We start from the raw sequence: 22637 nt of genomic DNA, 5'->3' as shown, positions 1-22637 counted from the left end.
TCATCATTAAACACCTAAAATCTCAATTTCCAACATTTCACTCATTTTCTTTAGTGCTCTTACTCCAACAGTATTTTGGGGACACAATCTACTATTCTTAAAAACGTTTAATTATCTTTTACCTCATTGATGTCTTTCTAAACTGGCTTGAATTTTTTATAACCTATCATTATAAAAATGATTACATATACCCTCATCTCTTGTCACATCATCTTCTTTTTTTTTTTTTATAATTTTCTGGTAAAACCCCAATCCTTGTTAAATTTAATTCTTTGTCTACTCCAAAGTTGTATCTCTGCAGGTGAATGTGGCTTGAGAAAAACTAGCGTGCTGATGAGCCTCACATTAAACCTCAAATAAGCCTTTAATGCTGTCCAAAATCCATCATCTTTTCTCCTCTCCTAGATAACTATTTGACACCTTTTTCTCTCCTTGGCCATTTCACTCTCAAAAAAGCATTGAGTTCTAAGTGCTCTGTGCTGTGACCCAAGGCCTCTTCCCTTTTTATACTTAATTCTATCTCCTTTTAGCTACAAAAGGAAAGTTATCTACCAATTGTCCCCTAAATGACGAATTCTCCCCTTTCCTAATTTTTGTCCTGTTAGCAAACAAAATAATGTATTTTTATTATCCTAAAAAAGGAAACTAATTTTCACCATTTACAGCTACTGCCCATTTTACTTATCCATTTACCCACTCAGAAAAGTCATGATGGCTCTAAATATGTCTCTTAAGCTCTTTTATATATTAAATCCAATCATGATTTCACTTACTCTGCTATACTAAAGTCACTACTGTCTAGATCATTATAGTACTTAGTATTGTTAAATACAATTTTTTGAAGATTTTATTTACTTATTTATCTATTTATTTCAGGATCAGGGATGAAAGGCAGAAGGAGAGGGGATCTCAAGCAGACTCTGCGCTGAGCATGGAGTCAATCAATATAGGCCTCAATCTTATGACCTGAGATTATGACCTAAGTTGAAATCCTGACCTGAGTTGAAATCAAGAGTCAGTCACTTAACTGACTGAGCTACATAGGCACCTTGCTAACTACAATTCTTGATCTTCAATTAAGTTGAATTTTCAGTGGCACCTCTTTAATAAACTTATTAATCTTTCTTCTCTGAAACACATACTTGCTCGGATTCATCATACCACATACTCCTACTTTTCTTTCTCTCCTCCTCAGTACCCTTGTTCCTTTCCTCATCAGGACCCTGGATTGGAATAGAATAGTGTCCCAAGATTCAGTCCTTGGACCTCTTTTCTTTCTCTACTCATTTCACAGAGTGGCTTTCAGTACTACAATATAGGATGATAATTTTTGAAAATCCTGATCAGATATTATAACTCCAAAGTACTTAGTGTCTCCAATGGCAATAGAGATTTTAAACTTAACCCATTACAAACCAAACTCCTTATCTCTATTCTTACACCTCTGCTCTAATCCCAAACTTGCTTCTTCACAAGTCTTCCCCATCTCAATAAAGAGCAACTTTGTTCTTCCAGATTAATTTGTGCACTATTAGCAACCTTACAATTTCATATTTAAATCATGAAGGATAGGGTCATTTTTAGGTTATTTTAAAAACTTTACTCAAGACTCGTTTTGTCTGACAATTTATAAGCACTTCTGTTGAATAATTAAGTGTTTTGGCTTCTTCCAAAAACTATTCAATCAAGGGACCTACTATCTTGTTTGTTCTTAAATATATCTGTCTTAAAGCAAAAGTAAATTACTCTGTAGCTTTATGGGTTGCTCCAGGAGATTAAAGAGAATACTAGCCATTTCCTTCCCCTTAACTTTCTCAATATCAGAATTAGAGACCACCAGAAAATACTAAAGGACCTCTACTAATATATTTCAAACTCACATGGAAAGTCAAAAATAATTATTCAGGTCATTTGGGAATTTTAAAAAGCAGCTTAAAAATATATCTCCCAGAATTGCTAAAGCTAGCATAAAAGAGTTTTAAGGAAAAAAAGGTCATTGCATCTTATGTTTAGACATGAAAAGAATTAGAATGCATTAGTGTTTATTAAGACTTTCACATCCTAAATCATGGTTTTCAAACTGTTTGAAAGGGAAATAAGGGAAGCGGCATTATATCAAGTGGTTATTTAAAAAAAAAAAAGTGTACTCTGATCATCAGAGACTACAATAAGGAATCAGGAATAAATGTATCAATTTTGAAAAAGTTCTCAAAATAATTCTGAAATTATTTTCAGTAATTTTGAGAATCAATAAGAATATTTTAGAGAAAAGAACAATCTCAGCTTGAAATATGTCAACAATAGGAGTTGTAGAGTTGGACTTGGATGGAACTTAGAATTTGAGTCAGAGGCAAAACAAGATAATTTAGAAAGAGGCAGAGATGCTCTCAATGATAGTGATGTTAAGCAAAAGGACCCAACAATTTCAAACATAGCAAAGTGTACAAAAATCTATGAGTTTAGACACAAATCATTTTATTTATCTGAAAATGCTAGTTTTGTTCAAAGTTAAATGTTTGGCAAACTTAATGACTTACAAAGTAAATGTAAAGACATTAAGAGAAGAAAGGAAGGTGAGGAATTAATTTTGGGGGCATAGGTATCAGACAATATTAAGGATTTTATGTTTATCTCATTTAATTTGTAAAAGTCTATGAGGTTGGCACTATTATTAATCATTCTTGACATTTCAAAAAACTGAAAGAGAGATTATGTAACCTATTCAAGGTCATAAAGCCAGTGAAGAGCAGATCAAAGTCCAAACTCATGGTATATCACTACACATTTGTTGATATTGCTAAAACTAAAAGTAACAACAAAAAGGGAAACTGGTAATACTCATGTCTGGCTAAAATATGAAGTACCTAGAACCCCACTATAAAAGCTAATGGTATAGCTATTTTGGAAAAAATAGTTTTGTAGTTTCTTATATATTTAAACCTAGAACTATCACATATCCAGCCAACCCTCTTCTGGGTATATACATAAGATACATGAAAAGTTATGTTCACACAGAAATCTGTATATGAATATAATACATTTATTTGTATCTTCCAAATAATAGGTACAACCCAGATGTCATTCAGTCAATATATGGGTAAAGAAATTGTGCTCCATCTTTACAGTAGAATACTACTCAGGATATAAAGAAATACAATATTGATTTATACAACAATACAAATAAATCTTAAATGCACTTTGCCAAACCCACAAACTTCATACTTTATTATTTCATTTAGCTGACACTGTGGTAGTAGCAAAACTATAGATGTGGACAACAGACAAATGTTGCTTGAAGATGAGGGTTGGGGCAATGGGTTTCTATGAAGAGAAGGAGTTTGGGAGTATTACAACTGCTCTGTATGATATTATGGTTTTAGATACTTAATTCTATGCTTTTGTTGAAAGTCTTAATTTGTCAAAAATATGAATTTCATATCATAAAGAATAGATTGCATTGAATAAATTTCAAAAGAAACAAACTCCCATGATATGGGGGTGGTGGTGGAATACAAATTGCCACAAATGAGTCTAACTGTATTAAAAATGAATTACATAATCATACTGAAGAGAATGGGGAAGAAAGAAGTTGACACATAACTTTGGAATTGTTTTGAGTGAATACTCCAAGGTTACTGGACTTTGTACACAAAGGCTGTACTCTAACTGGTAAATTTGTTTCTCACAAGGATATATGTTGGCAAATCTAAAACTACTATAACTATATAATAAGATTAAAACAAGCAGTAGATAATGAGGGCCAGAATTTTCATTGTCTGAGAAAAAGTTGAAAATGATGGAGATGGCTGTAGTAAACGTTATGGTGCTGGATTGTAGTCAGAGCAATTAATGCAGACTTTAAAAAAAATACACACACACACACAAATAGATACAGATATATCTACAGGTGTGTGTGAGTGTCCATGTGCATGGACTAATCTACAGAAATATATTTTCTAGCTCTATCCACTAATGGGGAGTAGAAGCAGTGACACCCAAGTAAAAATTGGCATATTTAGCACCTATAACCTAGTATCTAAATACCTTTCTCAAGTGAAATTACACCAGTTTGCTTAGAGACCTAAAAGGACTCCAGGACTGAGGCAGGAAATGATTAAGTTGAAACTGCAGCCTTTTGTGGTTGTAGAAAGGAAGTGCTAGAGAGAAAGAGAGAAGAGGGTATAGGATCCCATATAGAAAAGCTCTCAATGGCCAAAATGGAAACACCTTGTGCAATAGAGTAGCTATTGTCTTGAATTAAACCTCAAATAAAGAAAAAAGGAGAATTACGACAGATATAAGTAACTGAATAAACAAATGGACAATAGGGATAGCTCTTCCTGATAGAGAATTTCAATTAATAAATGTAGATAGAATAAGGGAAATAGAAAATCACCACTAGAACACCATAATTACTGCAGACAAGATCCACTGATAGCTGTTAAAATTACAGGGCAGAAATTACATAGAAAAAAATGGTATTTGTATAGTCCAGAGGCATCTTCTCCCTAAATATTCAGTAATTAGTAAAGGATGAAATAGTAACTTTATAGGAAATAATTCTGGAAGATACTACTTTAATTGTGTGATTAAGATTAACGTGACTGCGAATACCACTAATGCCCATGGACATTGTGTGTCTAGAAATAGTGCACTGAAGGGAGCACATCACCTTTGTGGCTTTTTTCCTAGTAATGCATGACTTTAATTTAAAAATGAGAAAATACTGGGCAAGCCCAATCCAAGAACCATTCTACAAAATAACTGACAAGTATCCTTGTCAAAGACAAGGAAAGCTTGAGCTAAATCCTGGAATGAAAAAAGGACATTAGGGAGGAAAAGTTGGAATTCAAAGAAATTCTATAGTTTGGGGTGCCTGTGTGGCTTAGTCAAGTATAGATCATGATCTCTGAATGGTGAGGCTGAGCCTCACACTGGGCTCTGTGCTGGGCATGGAGCCTGCTTAAGATTCTCTCTTTCCTTTTCCCTCTGTCCCCTTGTCTTTCTCTCTCTCTCTTAAAAAGAGATAGAGAGAGAGAAAGGAAGGAAGGAAGGAAGGAAGGAATTCTGTCATTTAATGGTATTTCCTCAGGATAAATTTATTATTATGATAATTACTCCAAGAATTTGTATGTTATTAACATAAGGGAAAGCTGGATAAAGGGTATATTGTTTTTTAATGTATTATATAAGACTAAATTATCTCAAGAAATGAAGTGTGCTTTTAGTCAAGCTGAAACAATAAGAAATGTTTCAAAAACCCTTCTCATCACTCTAAACCAATTAAAAGGGCAGGTAAAATATAAAAATTATACATATTATAATATCAAGTCCCCAAAATATAAAAACCTCCTCCTTGATCAAATATAGACAAGAGAAGTGGTTAAGAGGGCTGAACCACAACCTACTGAGCTGTGGGTCTAGAAATATGTCTATGTGGGTAAAACGGGGTAATGGGAGAGAATAATGCTTCATATAAGTTAAGTCAGTGAAACAAGGAACCACAGAAAAGAGATAAAAAGACAGATTATAGGCTGGATTCTCCAACAGCCACTCTCATTCTTTTCTCCTTAGCTTTCTTTTCTACTAGTTATATAAATAAAAATATTTTAATTCTCAGACTCCTTTAAAAGCTAGATTATGATACATTCTACTCACTGGTATGGTGGTGTTAGTTTTGGATGAGGACTTTTTGGACCGAACATAATCTTGTTAAAGGAAAATCCTTGGGCCATCCCTATTATTTCTCTGTGAAAATGTAACATGATATCTCAGAGTGCAGCTGTTATATTGAGACCATAACGATGAACCTGAACATTATGGATGACAGAGCATGAAGACAGATAGAACCAACTTTTTTGATGACATCCTTGGGCTTTATACCAGTAATGACATCTTGTCTCTGTACACCTTATGTGGGGAAAAACAAACCGTTCAGTTGTTTAGTTTCTGTTTTTTTCTTCATTTATAGCAAAATGCAATTTTAACCAGGTTATAGAAAAGTTAAAATTATTCTAGTCAAGATGAATACACCAGCATAATTCTAAAGCAAGTGAATAAACCTTACAAAAATGAGTAAAAACCAATCATAAAAGTATGAATTCACTCTAGAAAGGATTACAAAATGAACAATTTGAAAAAATTGTTAGAATAAGAATGTTTAGAGCTCAAAGTGGTGACTGAAGGAATAACACCCATGAAATAGAACAAGAATTCATGAAATAAAAGATACAAAACTAAAATATGAACCAATAGGCTGAAAGAAAAAAAATTGAAATCATGGAGAAAATTTATACTATATGTTTCTAGCAAATTAGAAATAAAGGGGAACTTAATTTCATTAAAAATATCAAAGAAAACATCATACAAAATGATAAAACATTAGAAACATTTCATATAGATACTAGTTTTGAAGACATGGATCTAGAAATTCAACTTAATTTGAGGATTTCATAGGAATTGATCAACTTAAATTTATATCAAAGAATTAGGGTCAATAACAAACAATTTTGAAGAAAAATAAGATATTGTAAGGGTATCATTTATGAAATATCAATATTTTATTATTATTTTTTAAAGACTATTTGAGAGAGAGAGAAATAGAGCATGGATGTGCATTGTGAGTGGGGGGCAGAGGCAGAGGGAGAGGAAGAGGGACAAGCAGACTTCCCACTGAGCCTGGAGCATGGCACAGGGCTGGATCCCAGGACCCCAAAACCATGACCTGAGCTGAAGTCAGTTGCTTAACCCACTGTGCCACCAGGTGTGCCTATCAGTATTTAAGTTCTAGTTCTAAAGAAAGTACTTTAGCTGTGCTTAGTATTAGTGTTTACTAATTTAATTATATTTAGTTTAGTATTATTTCAGGGATATGCACAAGAATAGATCAATATATTTATGAAAACTTAGAAGATGATAGAGATGCTAAACAGATTAGTTCAGTAATGAACTTGTTAATAAATGTTGCTGTATAATGGCTCTTCATATGGGAAAAATAAAATTAGATTCCTGCCTTACATCATAAATATGCAAAATAATTCAAGTATCACTAAAGACTAAAATATAAAAGGCAAGATGTTAACAAGTGACTCTTAATCTCACAAAACAAACTGAGGGTTGCTGGGGGGAGGGGGTTTGGGAGAAGGGGGTGGGATTATGGACATTGGGGAGGGTATGTGCTTTGGTGAGTGCTGTGAAGTGTGTAAACCTGGTGATTCACAGACCTGTACCCCTGGGGATAAAAATATATGTTTATAAAAAATAAAAAATTAATTTAAAAAAATGAATTTTAGAAGAAATTACCACCTAATACTTTTATGGACTCAGAATAATGAAGTTATTTCTAGAAAAATGTACCAAAACAAATCCATAAGTGTGTTAATACCATAGGTCTTAACATACTTAAAATGATTGATCAGAGGGCAAAAATATGGGTTTGGTAAAGGAATTGATAAAAGTTTGTATTCAGTCACTGTAATTCAAACTCTAGACAAATAATAAGATGAAGGTCACAAAAATGTAAGTCAGGTTAATAAATTCAAACATTTAGATAGTTCTTATATAGTCTATCTTATTTAGTCTATCAAAGGGACTGTCCAAGTGGGTACCAGACTGGATAGAATTATCATGGAAATCACAAACAAATCTTGCATCCTCGGTTATGCATAGGCATAGTGTTTTTTTTTTTAACTGCTTTTTATTGTGCTTCACAGTTAATACAGACAATAATATAAGGAAAATAAAATTAAGGGAAAAAAGGAAAGTAAAAAATATGGGAGCATGTCTAATTTTTACAAATCCATTCTAGTTTTTATAGAACTTAACACATTTTTTTAAGCAACAGAGAAATACTAGAAACAGCCTAAATATAGAATAGGAGAATAATTAGATAAAAACTTCTGCATTCATACCCTGAATCAAGTATTAATTGAATTAATCCATTAACTCTAGTGGTATTAATAGGAGTTTTGTTAAATATAGGCACATCTCATTTTATTGTGCTTCACAAATTTTATATATATATGTGTATATATATATATATATTTTTTACAAATTGAAAAAGTTCTTACAAATTGAAAAATTTATGGCAACCCTGCATCAAGTAACTCAATTTGTGCTGTCTTTTCAACAATATTTGCCGATTTCATGTCTCTGTGTCATGTTTTGGTAATTTTCACAATGTCTCAAACTTATTCATTATTATGTTTATTAAGTGATCTGTGATCAGTGCTTTTTGATGTTTCTATTTTAAATGTTTTGGAATACCACAAACTGCACCTACATAAGACAGTGAACTTAACTGATAAATGGCTGCTCCAGTAACTGACCATTCCTCCATCTCTCTCCTTATCCTTGGGCCTCCTTTTTCCCTGAGACAAAATAATACTGAAATCAGGTCAGTAAATAGCACTACAATGGCCTGTAAGTCTTCAAGTGAAAGGAAAATTCTCCTGTCTTCCAGTTTAAATCAAACGCTAGAAATGAGTAAGATAAGGGAGGAAGACATGTTGAAAGCTATGATAGGCTAAAATCTATGCTTTTTATGTCCAAAAGTTAGCCAAGTTATGAGTATAAAAGAAAAGTTCTTGAAGGAACTTAAAAGTGCTACTCCATTAAAACATAAATGATAAGAAAGTGAAATAGTCTTATAGATGAGGTGAAGAAAATGTTCGCCTGGATAGGTGATCAGACCAACTATGACATTTTCTTAAACTAAAGCCTAGCTTAGAGCAAGGCCCTAACTCTCTTTAATTCTATGAAGGCTGAGAGAAGTGAGAAAGATACAGAAGAAAAGTTTGAAGCTAGGAGAGACTGACTCTAGAAGTTGAAGGAAAGAAGCCATTTCCATAATGTAAAAGTGTAAGGTGATGTGCCAAATACTGATGTAGAAGCTGCAGCAAATTATCCAGGGGACCAAAAGATCATTAGTGAAGGTGGGTACACTAAACAACAAGTTTTCAGTGTGCACAAAACAGCCTTATATTGGAAGAAGGTGCCACTTAGGACTGTCATAGCTGGATGGGAGAAGTCAATGTCTGGTTTCAAAGTTTCAAAGGACAGGCTGATTCTCTAGTTAGGGCTAGTGCAGCTGGTGAATTTCAACTGAAGCCAATGTTCATTTACCATTTTGAAAGTTCTAGGGTCCTTAAAAATTATGCTAAATCTGGTATTATTGTGTTTTATAGATAGAACAATAATCCTAAATGTCAGCTTATCTGTTTACAACATGGGTTACTGAATATTTTAAGTCCGCTCTTGAGACCTACTCCTCAGAAAAAAAACTTCCTTTAAAAATATTGCTGCTTATTAATAATGTATTCAGTCACCTAAGAGCTCTCTCTGATGGACATGTACAAGATTAATGTTTTAATGCTTACTAACACAACATACATTCTATAGCTCATAGATCAAGGAGTAATTTTAACTTTCAAGTCTTACTATGTTAAGAAATACATTTTCTAAGGCTATGGTTGCCATAGATAGTTATTCCTTCCATGTTTCTGGGTAAAGTAAATTGAAAACCTACCTGAAAGGATTCATCATTCTAGATGCTATTAAGAGCTATTAGAAGGATTCATGATTCATGAGAAGATGTAAAAATATTTAATTTAACAGGAGTTGGAAGAAGTTGATTCTGATCCTCATGGATGACTTTGGGTTCACAACTTCAGTGGAAGAAGTAACTGCAGATGTGGCGGAAATAGCAAGAGAACTAGAATTAGAAGTGGAACCTAAAGATGCGACTGAATTTCCACAATCTCATTATAAAACTGGAACAGATGAAAAGTTGCTTCTTATGGAGCAGCAAAAAAAGTGGTTTCTTGAGATGTAATCTATCCTGGTGAAGATGCTGTGAAGATTGTTGAAATGACAACAAACAGCTTAGAATATTACATATACCTAGTTGATAAAACAATGGCAGAGTTTTAGAGGGTTAACTCCAATCATGAAAGAAGTTCTACTGTAAGTAAAATGCCACCAAACAGCAGACTGTTACAGAAAACTTTTTGAGGAAAGGAAATCAACTGATGCAGAAACCTTCATTGTTGTAGTATTTTAAGAAATTGCCACAGCCACTGCAAACCTCAGCAATCACTACCCTGATCAGTCAGCAGCCATCAACACAAGATAAGACCTTCCAACAGCATAATGACTATGACTTGCTGAAGGCCTAGATGTAGTCAGCATTTTTTAGTAATAAAGTATTTTTAATTAAAGTATGTACATTTTGGACATAATATTGCACACTTAATATGCTGCATTATAATATATTCATAACTTAGATATGCACTGGGAAACAAGAAATTCATTTCAATCACTTTATTGTGAAATTTGTTTTATCATAATATTTGTTGTATTGTGGTGGTCAGGAACTAAAATTGTAATATCTCTGAGATATGCCATCCATAATTTTTTGGGTGCTACCTCACCTATTCTGAGTAGGTAACTCCAACTCTAGGTTAGGTAAGAAAAATTATAATTGCAAGAAAATATAAGAATAAAAATAAAAACAAAATGAAGACATCAATGTAATCCTGTGTATTAGCAATTTTATAATCATTTGTTTGTAATAATTCTAATTATTCATGATTATTTTATCTGCATTTTAAGTAGTTAAAGCATTTAAGAAAATAATATATATTAGGCTTATAAGGAGTGTAATGAAATAAGCTTTTAGCCAATTCTCAAGTGTTTGGAGTTATATAACTATTTTTAGTGATTTATTAATTATATCATACTATGAATATTTGGAGAATTAATAGGCATTATATAAGGTCCAAATGGACATGAAAAAATCTGTCAAAAAAAGAAGAAAGATTTATATAATTGAATATAATACAATTAAAACTGATATATGTATATCATAAATGTACTGAAATTTGGCTCATCTTTTAAAATGTATTTTATTTATTTATTTATTTTTTTGATTTATTTTTTATTTTTATTTTTTATAAACATATAATATATTTTTATCCCCAGGGGTACAGGTCTGTGAATCGCCAGGTTTACACACTTCACAGCACTCACTCCAGCACATACCCTCCCCAATGTCCATAACCCCACCCCTTCCCCAAACCCCCTTCCCCCAGCAAACCTCAGTTTGTTTCCTGAGACTAGCAGTCACTTATGGTTTGTCTCCCTCCCAATCCCATCTTGTTTCATTTATTCTTCTCCTACCCCCTTAACCCCCCATGTTGCATCTCCACTTCCTAAAATGTATTTTAAAATATCCTTAAGATATCTTCACTTTTAATATGAAAATATGAAAAAGGGAAAAGAAAATATATGAATCAACTGAAAAACTGAGATTGCCAAATATAGTAAGTTTATTGAATAGCAAATTAATATACAGAAATCAGTAACCTCATCTATCAATGAGAAGCAATTCAAAAATATAATAGAACAAATGGTATGACATATAAAAGCAAAAAAATAATGAAAAGTAAATATATACTTAAGTGAGGGACAAAATTTAAAATTAAAATAATATGGAGGGATGAAAAATAATTTTATAGAAAGGCATATTTTATTCTTACAGAATGTTTTAAAGTTAGGATGATGTTGATTATATCTAAACCTATATATTTAAATATATTCAAATAAAATATCAGTAAGTCTGGTTGTTTCTTAAGTTCAGAGTTGTAAATATCATTGGGAAAATGTTTAAACAAGTTTAATGGTAGGGGACCAACTTTATGAGAAACTGAAAAATAATTTGTAACTATGATCATCTTAGCATATGTAGACACCAAAAATAAAATAGAACAAAAAGAGAATCCAGGTATTGAACCTAGTTGTTTATTTCACAATGAAAATGGAGTTCCACAGTGATTGGAAAAGAAGTGTCATTCAATAAATAGGACTAGGATTAAGGGCTACCTGTATGGGGGGGAGAAAGAAAACTTGAATTCTAACATCATCTCCTACTGGGAGAAATTTCAGATGACCCACAATTATAGTAAAAAAAAAAATATATATGAAGCCAAAAGGAAAAGATATGATACTTCTTGTGGTTTTGAAGTGGGATAGCCTCTAAATACAGAAGTAATTTGAACAGTTATAAAAGAAAAAAGTGACCAATATGAGTGTGCAAAAATTAAAGTTGTGGGGTATAAAGACTGAAATCTTGCCAACATAGAACACATAAGCTATTTTGTTCACTTTTATAACAGTGTGCATAAACTAACAAGCTCCTGAAAAATTATGTGTAAAGGACAATTTAGCAACAGAAAATACATTGATTCTTTTATGTGTAAAAATCTGCTCAAACTCAGTCATGATAAGAAAGACATTAAAATAACACCAGTTTGCCCATATGATATTGATAAGAATCTTTAAAACATTCATTCTCAAGATGGCTCAGTCTATTAAGCATCTGCCTTCAGCTCAGGGCAGGGTCCTGAGGTCCTGGGATAGAGCCCTGTATCAGGCTCCTTGCTGAGTCAGGAGCCTGCTTTTCCCTTGCCTGCTGTCTTCTGCTCCCTCTGCTTGGGTTCTCTCTTTCTGTCTCTAACAAATAAATAAAATATTAAAAAACAAAGAAAGAAAACTCTCATTCTCATACATTCATACATTGTTGTAGAGACTTTAAACTGGAGAAATCTCTTGAGAGTGTAATTTGACAAAATAGATCAACATAAAAATACACGTGCCCTTCAATTCAGCAAGTGTCCTCTCTCTCTCTCTCTCTCTCTCTATATATATATATATATAATAAGTAGATTCATTGTAGCATTGTTTGTCTTATCAAAATAATGTGAACAACCTAGATGTCTATTATTAGGTAGATAGTCTAATAAAGTGTGGTATATCATACAACAAAATGCCATCTGGTCAGGTAAAAGTATTTTCTATGGGACTGAATGATGTTTGAGACATTGTTCAGTGAAGGGAACAAGGTCAAAATGCATCAGGTGTTCACTGTTCTAGGTACTAAGGATTTAAATAGTAGAAAAAGTTCCTGTCTTCAGTACCTTTTATTCTGACAGTAAATGATAAGTAACAAAAATGTAAATAAATCAATTAATATAAATGCATTATCTATTTAGACCACTTCTTACATGTTGGTGAAAATTGGATGTAATTTTAAGATAATAATAATTTTAACAAAGTAAAAAAGGAGAAATTTCTACTTTCATGTAATAGTTTTAGAGTTTAGGTGAAAATGCTTTTTGGAAAAATCCATGATGCAAAATTTCACATAAAATGTTTCTTCATACTGAAACATTATTTTTGGAGTTAATCTTATTTGAAAGTGGAAGTGTATACAGATATCAGAAAAGTTGAAATTATGTCTCAATTTGGAAAACACTGTTGATGTATTCTTTGTCCATTTTAATTTTATTTAGTGAGTAAACTAATTTAATTTAGTTTAGTATGATAGCTCATGGGTGATACGACAGGGTAGGGGAGCCTCCAGCAACTTTACTGAAGGGTTTATTGGTTGAAAGTTGGTAGAATAAGTGATAAGGAAAAGTGACTTCTTCCTTCCAAAATTATTTCATACTTTAAAGTCATAATGTTTAAGTATGGAAAATCATGTTTCTGTATATCATCATCCTCTGGATTCACCCATTGGTGCCTTACTGTATAATGAATGCTTATTTATTTTTCACATAATTTTAAAATACATATATATATATACACATTTAATTTTGCAGGAAGCTTAATGTGTAGATTTCTTGTCTGTCTTCAATAAGCATTTTATACTTTTCCAGGGCCTTAGGTATAAGGATGTTCTGAGAAGCCTATGTTATAAATTGTAGGTTTAAAAAATATATATATATATATATATATAAATGTTTATGTATATATATACATATACATACACACACATGTATATACATAATATATATGATTACTGTTTTGATAGGGAACAGAATATGAGATGAGTTCATTCCTATACTATTTTTCTTGGATGAAACTTTAGCAGACCAGTGAAAATGTCTGTTACAGAATTTATTGGCACATAAACAATTTTCCATAGAAATCTTCCTGAACTCTTCCTTCTCAAATTCACCATGAAGGTCTCAGTTTCAATTTCAGATATTTCACTACTAAAATATTCTCTTAGGATGACTCTCATTTCAAAGCTGGAAGCCAAGTGAAAGTTGAAAATGAGTCTGATCATAAAGCTAAATATATTTATTATTTAAAATATTCTGATATAATTAGCATTAACTATCAAGAGTTTATAAAGTAAGGCTTTGCACGTGTAAATGTTATATTCTGTGCTATAAGGTGTGGGTGTTATCTCTTTAATTTTAATGTTTATTTCACTTGAGAAATCGAAGTGGTGATGCAACATGGGGGCTTAAATTGATTTTTTATTGAAGCATAACTGACATAAAATTTCCTATTAGTTTCAGGTGTATATCATAGTGGTTGATATTTTTATACACTATGAAATGATTCCCATGATAAGTCTAGTTACCATCTGTCACCATACAGTGTTATGACAATATTTAATTATATTCCCTATGCTATACATTAAATCCCCATGATGTATTTATTTTATAACTGCCTTAAGTTGATTTACTTTATTTAGAAATTTCACTTATGACATCACATATAAGTAAAAATTCACACTACTTAAGACATACTTCTCTCTCTGGGTGAATGGATAGGTAGATAGATAGATAGATAGATAGATAGAAAGAATTCCCCCTTTCCAAAAAGAAAATACACAGCATTTTAAGGCAGAATGTAAGTGAAATATGTTCTAATATATTTCCTTATTATCTAGAAAACAAAACCAACAAACCAAAAAACATCGATACTTTTGAGTTCTATGTTCCCTCCATTTGCTGTCTCTATTGTAATACTGCTCTTCAGAGACAAGCTTCTACTACATTATGTACTTGAATTGTCTCCCTTTTCTACTTTTCTATTTCTTCTCAATTTGCTATTACCTTTACACTCCATTGTCATGAAGTTTCTTTTGTTAAGTTCTTCAACAGCCTACTTTAATTAATCAGTAAGCACATTTCAGTTAACAACTCACTGTATCTCTAAGAAATTACCTAGCATTTCCTTCACTTTTAAGATAGTCTCTTTCACTGGTTTCTGGACACCATGCTTTCTTGGTTAGATGATGATCAACTGGATTTAACAGAAAAATACTAAAATAATGGCTAAAACAAGAAATACATTTGTGTTTTCCTCTAAAATAGTTCCAGAGTTAGGAAGTGTAGGACAGTCTGGCAGCTCCAAGATATTGCAGATCCAGGATCCTGTTTTTCCATGTCATTGCTCAAGGCCACCTTCTGGTCCAATGTGGCTACTGGAGTTGTAGCTATTATGCTACATTTAAGGCCAGAAGGAGGAGCCAGATGAGAAGATAAAGGGCTCTTTCTTCCAATGGAATCAACTTCCAATTCAAAGCCTACTTCTTAGTCCACATTCTACTCCTTCAGAAACAAAATCATATGGTCATGGCTAAGAAAAGGAAACCTGGGAAATAAAATCACCTACTGGAATATAATTGAGGTTCTTTTTAAAAAAGAAGGAGATTTTTGTTTGTTTGTTTCCTGAGATTAAAAACTAGGGTTTTTTTGATGGGAGTTAGGTGGGAGGGATAGGGTGATGGGTGATGGACATTGGGAAGGGTATGTGCCCTGGTGAGTGCTATGAATTATGTAAGACTGATGAATCATAGACCTGTACTTCTGAAATGAGAAATGCAGTATATGTTAGTAAAAAAAAATAAAATAAAAAAAAATAAAAAGAAGGAGAAAGGAGGTACTTAATGGTTGCAACTACGCATCCTTGCTCCATTATCTATGTCCCCTCTCTTCAGCCTCTACATCCTCATCTTTTATATTAACTTCTTAAAACAAACATTTAACTATATGAAATTCTCTTCTATCTTAGAACAGCTATAACAATATGGCCAGCTTTTACATTCCAGCTTGACCATCTACTAGCTCTGGGATCTCAGAAAAGTAACTTAATCTCTTCTTTCCACAGTAAATGGTGACAGGTACTACCTTCTTGAATTGTAGAGAGGGTTAACTTAATAATATACTTTGAACATCACCATGGTACATAACATGTGCTATATTACTCATTTACTTATATTTAATTTTTTTATCTGAGTATAGTTGACACACAATGTTACATAAGTGTTAAATGTATAACATAGTGATTCGACATCTCTATACCTTATGCTATACTCATCACAAGTGTCGCTACCCCCTGTGACCATGCAACACTATTACAATATCATTAACTATTTCCTATGTTGTGCCTATTATTCCTACGACTTATTCATTCCATTACTGGAAATCTGTACCTCCCATGCCCCCTTCACCCATTTTGTCCATTCTGCCTCCCTCCTTTCCTCTGGCAACTATCAGTTTGTTCTCTGTTTTTGTAGTTCTGATTCTGTTTTTTGTTTGTTTGTTCATTTATTTTGTGTTTTTTTTTTGTTTTGTTTTTTGTTTTTCTTTTTTTTTTAGATACCACATCTGAGTTAAATCATATGGTATTTGTCTTTCTCAGTCTGACTTATTTCACTTAGTGTAATACCTTCTAGGTTCATCTATGTTGTTGTTAATGGCAAGATCTCATTCTTTTTCATGGTAGCTATGTTACGGATGCTGACACTGGTGATAGCATTTGAATTCACCATTAATAATTCAGCCCACTCAGAATGTGAATTTGAATTCTGGGTTTAATAGTGAGCATTCTACCCAAGGAATGTGGCTTTTGTGTTCTTCATCATTTCAGATGATGTATTTATCCACTTCTAGGTTTAGTGTCTAATTCCTTCAAGCAACTTTTTTTTTTTTTATAAACATATAATGTATTTTTATCCCCAGGGGTACAGGTCTGTGAATCACCAGGTTTACACACTCACAGCACTCACCATAGCACATACCCTCCCCAAATGTCCATAACCCCACCCCCTTCACTCAACCCCTCTTCCCCCAGCAACCCTCAGTTTGTTTTGTGAGATTGAGTCACTTATAGTTTGTCTCCCTCCCAATCCCATCTTGTTTCATTGATTCTTTTCCTACCCCCCCAATCCCCCATGTTGCATCTCCACATCCTCATATCAGGGAGATCACATGGTAGTTGTCTTTCTCTGATTGACTTATTTCGCTAAGCATGATATCCTCTAGTTCCATCCACGTTGTTGCAAATGGCAAGATTTCATTTCTTTTGATGGCTGCATAGTATTCCATTGTGTATATATACCACATCTTCTTGATCCATTCATCTGTTGATGGACATCTAGGTTCTTTCCATAGTTTGGCTATTGTGGACATTGCTGCTATAAACATTGGGGTGCATGTGCCCCTTTGGAGCACCACATTTGTATTTTAGGATATATACCCAGTAATGCAATCGCTGGGTCATAGGGTAGCTCTATTTTCAGTTTTTCGAGGAACCTCCACTGCTTTCCAGAGTGGTTGCACCAGCTTGCATTCCCACCACAGCATAGGAGGGTTCCTCTCTCTCTGCATCCTTGCCAGCATCTGTCATTTCCTGACTTGTTAATTTTAGTCATTCTGACTGGTGTGAGGTGATATCTCATTGTGGTTTTGATTTGTATTTCCCTGATGCCGAGTGATATGGAGCACTTTTTCATGTGTCTGTTGGCCATCTGGATGTTGTCTTTGCAGAAATGTCTCTTCATGTCTTCTGCCCATTTCTTGATTGGATTATTTGTTCTTTAGGTGTTGAGTTTGCTAAGTTCTTTATAGATTTTGGACACTAGCCCTTTATCTGATATGTTGTTTGCAAATATCTTCTCCCATTCTGTCAGTTGTCTTTTGGTTTTGTTAACTGTTTCCTTTGCTGTGCAAAACCTTTAATCTTGATGAAATCCCAATAGTTCATTTTTGCCCTTGCTTCCATTGCCTTTGGCAATGTTCCTAGGAAGACGTTGCTGCGGCTGAGGTCGAAGAGGTTGTTGCCTGTGTTCTCCTCAAGGATTTTGATGGATTCCTTTCTTACATTGAAGTCCTTCATCCATTTGAGTCTATTTTCGTGTGTGGTGTAAGGAAATGGTCCAATTTCATTTTTCTGCATGTGGCTGTCCAATTTTCCCAACACCATTTATTGAAGAGGCTGTCTCTTTTCCATTGGACATTCTTTCCTGCTTTGTCGAAGATTAGTTGACCATAGAGTTGAGGGTCTATTTCTGGGCTCTCTATTCTGTTCCATTGATCTATGTATCTGTTTTTGTGCCAGTACCATGCTGTCTTGATGATGACAGCTTTGTAATAGAGCTTGAAGTCCGGAATTGTGATGCCACCAACTATGGTTTTCTTTTTCAATATTCCTTTGGCTATTCAAGGTCTTTTCTGGTTCCATACAAATTTTAGGATTATTTGTTCCATTTCTTTGAAAAAAAAAAAGGTTGGGATTTTGATAGGTATTACATTAAATGTGTAGACCTTCAAGCAACTTTTAAAACTAAATTCATATATTTTGTCTATTTCTGTTTTCATCAGTTAACAAAAACATGTAATCCTCTTATCATGGGTTCTCTAAAACACCATAACCTAAAATATTCATCATGTTTGATCCAGCCCCACACCCAGCTTATTACCCACTATACAAATCCTTTTACTGCACCCAGTAGAATCAAGTTTCATAATTAGCAAATTCCCTTCAACTTACAAACTCTTCTATGAGTATTTTCTTAATATCCTTGTTTTCAGTGAAACTCCCTCTGTTATGAGAAATCTTGCAGAAGATTTTCAAGAAGTGACTATTTTTTCAAATCTCAAGTGCATCATGTGAGATTGGGCTTATTCCTACTCCTTGTTGTTCCAACCATCCAGATCATTACTAACTCTTTTGTAAAACTAAACATAAAAACTTGGTTAAGTCTTTAATATATATGACTTACTCACTTTCTATTGTCATTTGACAGCTTCCAGCCAATTCTCATCTTTCAAAGAATTTGACATGTACTTAACAGACCTCATTTGCCATCTTCCTGGGTCACTTCAGTACTCAAGAGCTTTATCCATCTTCTCATGTAGTTCTTGACATTCTTACTTCTAGAGTCATCCACATTTATTCCCTTTCAACCTCTTAGTCTGTCTATCTCTCCAGATATCTTCAGCATTTAATTCTGGCCACAAACTTCTCTCAGAATTTGTTTATCTAAATATTTGTGTCTAATTTTTATTGCAGTCAAACTCTAATCCATTGACTTCTCTTCTTTATCATAATACATTGGCTTCCTCCTTTTTTATTTTCTTGTGATTCAGCTTATATTAATTAGTTATTATCCAAAGAATTCTTTCTCCAGCATCACAACTTTCTTGATTCTGTTTTAGTTGCATTCATTTGGCAAAATCCTAACTCTGGAAGAAACTAGCCACCTAATTTCTCTGCACCTGAACCCAAGTAGTCAAGCAATATGGCAAGAAATTGCCAAATTGGGTCTTCTGGTTTCACTATAAATTCATGGTTCCTGGCCTTATGTGGATCTTCCAACACTGCTCAGAAATCTTGCTGTGTGTCTTTGAAAAACACATATTCTCCTATTTAAATAATGCCCTTTTCAAACCTTTTCCACTCTACCAAAATTTCTGATCTTCCCATTTTCCCTGCTCAGTGTTTATGATTCTCCTATGATTCACTGAAAAAGAGAGTCTGTTAGAGGGAACCTCCTTCAATTTCATGATAAGAACCACAAAAAAAAAAAAAAAGACTTTTTTCTGTTCATATCCTGTGCTTCTTCCTGCTCCTGACCCTTATCTATGAGTGCTGCTTCCACTGGTATCTGGCATCTCAACTTTGTTGCAGGAAATTCACACTAAAGATTATACTTTATTTCTCTGAATATTCTAATGTATAAAATCTATTGGGTTCTTTAAAAAGTTATTTTCATTAACATATGAGGTATTATTTGTCCCCAGAGATACAGGTCTGTGAATCATAGGCTTACACATTTCACAGTTCTCACCATAGCACATATCCTCCCCAATGTCCATAATCCAACCACTTCATCCCTCCTCCCCCACCCCCAGCAACCCTCTGTTTCCTGAGATTAAGAGTCTCTTATGGTTTGTCTCCCTCCCAATCTTGTTTCATATTTTTCCTTCCCTACTCCCAACCCCCCACCCTGCCTCTCAAATTACATTCATTTCTTTACTTTGCTCTCTCTTGCTAATCTCCTAAATATTTATTTTCTTTCTAAGAATACTTGTCTCTATATGCTATCTCCATTTCCTCACTTCCAACCACTTCTTGGCCCATTCTAATCTGACACCTTGCTATTGCTCTGTGCTCAATTAGCTTTTGATTAGGTCACATATTTTATCTTTCTTAATATAAATAGCACTTTTTAGTCTATTTAACTTTCTGGCAGGTCCTTCTTCATCTCTTATCTAGTCTCAGCCTCTACCCAACTTTAAATGTTAGCTTTTCTGGAGGCTGGCTTCTTAGACGATTTCTCACTTCATATTATTTCCCTTGTAATCTTATTTAAACCCATCTCTTCCATTACCACATTGTCAAAGTTAACTCACAAACATATTTTTAAACAGATTTGTAGACATCAACATCTCTGAGTTCTAGAGCTGTTCCTTTAACTTTCTCCTAGACAACTTTTCTTAGTTTAAAGCCAGCCTGAACTTAATATGTGCAAAACTAAACTCATGATCACCTTCTGTCTCAGTCAGCTTTGTCTGTTATAATGAAATTCTAGAAGGTTGGTGGCTTGAACAACAGATTTTTTTTTTTTTTTTCAGTTTTAGAGGCTGGAAAGCCCAAGAACAAGGTGCCACCAAGGTAAATTTCAATCTGAGGTCTTTTCTCTGGTTTTATAGGTGGCTGACATCTCATTGTGTGTTCAAATGACCTTTCTTCACTGTGTGCTTATAGAATGAGAGAAAGAAAGAGAGGAAAGTTCTCTCTTTTCCTCTTTTTATAGTACCACTAATCCTATTGGATTAAGGCCTTACCCTTATAACCTCATTTAATCTTAATTATCTCCTTGTAGGCCTTCCCTAAATATAGTTCCTCTGGAATTGTTGTTTCAATATATGAATTGGGGGGGGAGTGCAATTTAGTCCATAGTGCCTCCCCATATGCAAATATGCATATTGAATAACGCATGAAGCAGAGAGCAATTTGATGTCATACGAGAAATATATACATAAAATTACAACCAGCCAAAATTAGATCATCAGCATCTCAGATGTCCCCTTGGCCCCTTCTCAATCCTCCCACCATCCTTCAAAGGAAACTACCATCTTAATTCTTGTGCCATAGTTAGTTTTCCCTATGTTCATATTTTTTCTATCTGGCTTTATTTTTTCCTCAAAGTTATATTCATTAGATTTATCCATGTTGTTGATATAATTAAGTTATTTATTTAATGGTGCTGTTCAGTAAAATTGCCATTAGAAGAAATAAAATGATCTAAATATAGTTTTGCCTTTATTGTATAATTTGGTCAGTATTTGCCATCCATTCACCCATACTATTGATTTTGTGATATTAACCATGTCTACCTTTACTTATTTTGTCCCCAGATCTTGGTTATTGTTATTGACCCATGGCTGTCCCTTGATGTGTTACTTGACAAATGAAGAATTAATTAGCTACCTTTGAGAGATACAATCCATGTCTATAGCTTCACTTATAAGACCCATATCTGGTTCCATCTGCTTAGAACCTTCCTCTCACCAAATGAAAGAGAAACTCTAAGAGAAGTGTTGAGGATATCTTTCAAAACTATAGACTTACATCCATTCCCCAGTTGGGTATCTGCTTAGGCAAAGTCCTAAAGATCAGACTGTGCTATGTGAGCAGGAGAGAGAAAAATTAGAGAGGGTAGCAAGGCCAAGAGTCAGACATGCTGTGGAGCAGCCCACATTCTCACCATTTGCTAAGGCCAACATGTGAGACTTTCCTCAGGATCAAGGAACACACCCAGGGTATCCAACTTGAGTCCCCATAACTATGCTCCACAATACAGTACTAGGTAGGGTAAAGGTAACCTAGCAGATAATACACAACTGAGTGGCATCAAGGAGCTTGAGTCCCATTTGGGGTTGCCTAAGTGTCCACATAACTCCCAAATGAGACAACCATCTACTTTTGGTTGCCTGACCTTCACAGAGAGTATTAATGCACAGGTCAGAGTTCAAGAAATAGTAATGACCAGCACAGGGTAAAAAATAATCCTGCAGTTCTGGAAGTATAGTTTGTTTTGTTTTTGTTTTGTTTTGTTTTTAAATTTTTAGATTTTATTTACTTATTTTAGAGAGAGAGAGAGAAAGAGGATGCCAAGCAGTGGGAGGGGCATTTTGGGGGGGGTGGAGGGAGAGATACTCTCAAGCAGACTCTGTGCTGAGCATGGAGCCCTTAGCAGGGCTTGAGCTCATGACCCTGAGCTCATGACCCTGAGTTATGACCTGGACTAAGACCAAGAATCAGATGATTAACCAACAGAGTGACCCAGCCTCAGTTATACTTCCCAGTGCCCCTGAGAAGTATAGTCTTAAGGGGAAAAGGTAGATGTGGGTCAGAGTGGTATCATGATCATTCCATCTATATCAAAGCAGCCATGAGTCACAGCAAGCCTTAAACTGAGTCTGAAATTGAAATTTTAAACTGTACTAAAATTTAAATAACTACAGGAATTCAAAAATGAGAAAAAA

General features: G+C 33.9%; 1 protein-coding gene across 3 annotated transcripts in view; it reads left to right on the top strand.

Moving 5' to 3' along the window:
* CSNKA2IP (casein kinase 2 subunit alpha' interacting protein) overlaps window positions 1–22637 on the top strand; it is a 196805-nt gene that overhangs the window by 141553 nt on the left and 32615 nt on the right. Inside the window, exon 6 of one of the 3 annotated variants that reach the window (XR_004287718.1) lies at window positions 9616–10137. The exons of the other annotated variants lie outside the window; for them this stretch is intronic. The gene's annotated coding sequence lies outside the window, so the exon portion shown is untranslated. Of the gene's footprint in view, window positions 1–9615; window positions 10138–22637 lie in introns of those variants that run through there. 3 annotated transcript variants of the gene reach the window in all.

This window comes from Mustela erminea, chromosome 1 (assembly GCF_009829155.1).
Source record: "Mustela erminea isolate mMusErm1 chromosome 1, mMusErm1.Pri, whole genome shotgun sequence".
NCBI classification, from domain to species: domain Eukaryota; kingdom Metazoa; phylum Chordata; class Mammalia; order Carnivora; family Mustelidae; genus Mustela; species Mustela erminea.
Note: the sequence above shows the minus strand (reverse complement) of the source record. Positions and strands in the feature narration are given on the sequence as shown.